The sequence below is a fragment of the Trachinotus anak genome, unplaced genomic scaffold (assembly GCF_046630095.1).
Source record: "Trachinotus anak isolate AG129_WGS33_773 ecotype Australia unplaced genomic scaffold, CSIRO_AGI_Tana_v1 ptg000008l, whole genome shotgun sequence".
In the NCBI taxonomy this organism is placed as follows: Eukaryota; Metazoa; Chordata; class Actinopteri; order Carangiformes; family Carangidae; genus Trachinotus; species Trachinotus anak.
The window spans coordinates 17999806-18002500 of NW_027273859.1; positions in this window are offsets into that span (position 1 = coordinate 17999806).

Here is a 2695-nt window from a genome sequence, read left to right on the forward strand (position 1 = left end):
TCTCAGTCTGTGTCCGTCTCACATGTCTCTTCGGCATACCTTATTCAGTGTGTATCCTCACTGCTCCAGGCTGTGTTGGCATTTAGACACAGCTGGTCCTTTTCAGAGAGAGCTGTTGGTGCACACATGGCAAGATAACCATGTCAGTTCTGAGACCTGTTTTCCTCCCTCGTCCCTTAAACTGTCTTTTACTCCTGTCTCCCTTTCTTTTTCATGTCTGTTTATCTCCGTGTGTGTCAGGGTGTCAGTTTCTCGGCCCACCTTTTCTCTCCTCACGTATCTTTTTCTGCCTGTTTCTGTTTTACACTCTCGTATCTCTGCTTCCTATGTGGACAACTCATCTGTTTTCTGTTCTGCGCCCTTGTTTTTCTCAAATTCCCTCACTCTTAGTATCTTACGTGTTCACCCTTGATATCAACTTGCTTGACACGGTCCAGAGAGGTGAAGGCTTATTCGAGGGTTTTAACAAAAACTTATCATCTAAGACTGATGCACTAACACTTTTTGCTCCCCATTTAATTGCATTTTGTATTGTATATTTGTCTAGTTTTTTGCTCCTTTGGTGTTTTTTTAGGTGTACTGTAGAAATCAGTGTGTATTGACATTAGTATTTGGGGTTATGTTATGTTTTTGATGTTTTTCTTGGTTTGCAATATGACGTAAAAGGCTATAAATAAATAATTAAAGAAGATAGGCAAGTAAATCAAGCTTGTCAGAGAAGGTTGCATTTCTATAAAGTTGAGAGATTCTGAGGGCAGAGGCAGATTAAGAAAAGTAATGGTCAAAATCAAAGCAGCAGAGATGTCCTGACTTGAAGACCCTGGGGTTTAGCCCCAAAAACACAGGATCCTACATTTCCCATAATGCAACTGGATAGTCTTTCATTAGCCCCTCCCTAATTCCCTAAATGTCAACATAATTCAAAACTCACACCTCATGTCTCTCAAGTCCAATCTAAGAAATCCCTGATGAGTTCATTGAGATGAATAATGTGGTGTGCTCATTTAAATTTTTATAAATAATATATTTGAATATATAGAAAAACAATAGATTTAGGTAGCATGAGGTTTGATTCAGGTTTTATAACAACCTGTTCAGCCTTTACTCTCTCCCACCTTAAAGGTAAAAATGAACTGGAAAGCATTAAATTCACTGGAGTAAGAGGTGTTCATGCATATGATTTGCTATCTTAGCATTTTGATTTCAGCCTGACATCTGATTTATTTATTTCCTTTCCTACTTAGACAGGGATCTGTTGGAGCATGTAACCTGAGGAGGACACACATATTGCTGCTGCTCACTCTGCTTAAGTCAGACAGGCAGTTTCTGTGTGATTTTGTTGAGATCCATGGGCTGTTGTGCAGAGAATGCCCCCATGATTCACAAAACATTTCTATTACTAAACATCCTCTCTGGATTTGTTTTCTTTTGTTACATATCTGCTAGCTCTAGCATCAAACAAGTTGCAAAGACCCCTGCTTTACACAAATACCTTGCGTTTGAAGTGGTAGAAGATTGGCAATGTTTGTCTTTATAGGTTTTATAAGACAAAAAACCCTTTCCCTTTGTGTTCAAAAATAATGTAAACAAACAGGGAACCAATACAGTGTCATGGTTTTATCTGGATTCCTGCCCTACACATTTCTTTTCAGGGCAGACTCATAAATAATGACCACATATTGTCGAGACCAGGAGCAGGTGCTGCTGACAACTTACCTGCCCCCCCCCACCCACCCACCTCTCTGTGTGTTTGTGTCTGTGTGTCAGATGCTATCAGCTTTAATTAGAGAGGTCTGCCTGAAAAGAGGAACAGAAACGCAGTACAGACACTGGGAACAAAGACGCAACTGGACCAAATGTGCAGCAGCAGTATCATACCATTAACCATATTATCGATCATTTTCTAATTTAATCTTAGCAGCATAAGTTGTTACAAGAGATATTCATGTCATCTAGCTCTTTCTTCTCCCCTTCATCTTCTTTTTCTTTATCTCTGCAGGATTTTGTGTTGCCTGTTCTCAGCTTTTTTTTTTTACATTTTTTTTCTTATTCTTGTTTTCTTTCTTCACTTCTTTTTTTTATTGTTTATTTTAAGAAGGTTGTGCTACTCATTACTTTTTGAAATATGCATAAAATCAATTTTGCTACATACCTGGTTATTTTTGTGAATGTCATCGAGCTGATACATCAGAGCTAACAGCTTTAATGGCGGGTTGTGATGTTGCAGTGTTTCAGAAGCTGCGTCAGTGCAGCGAAATAAAATCACCAGGAAGTGGAGACAGGAGACACCAGAAAGTGTTGTTTTATGCTTTTGTGATTGTAGATGCACTTTTGAACTGCACCGCTGTTAATCCCAGTAATGAGGGAAGCATATCACAGCATCAAAAGAGCTATAAAAAGTTGTGTTTTGTGTGTGTGTGTGTGTGTGTGTGTTAAAATTCATTTAATCACATCATCAGTAATTATTGAAGTATGCAGCTTGCCTTGGATTAGCAGAAATGGTTTTGTGAAGCATTAAATCAACAAAAAACACACATCGTGACAAACAATATATAGATGGTACGTTTCATTATTAACTGGTCTTTGTTTCTCTGCTACAGGATAAAAACATCTGGAAAAAGACTTTGCTCTGATGCAGCTGCAAGAAAAGTATTCAACAATTTCCTTTACACTAAATTCCATTTGTAAACCTGTC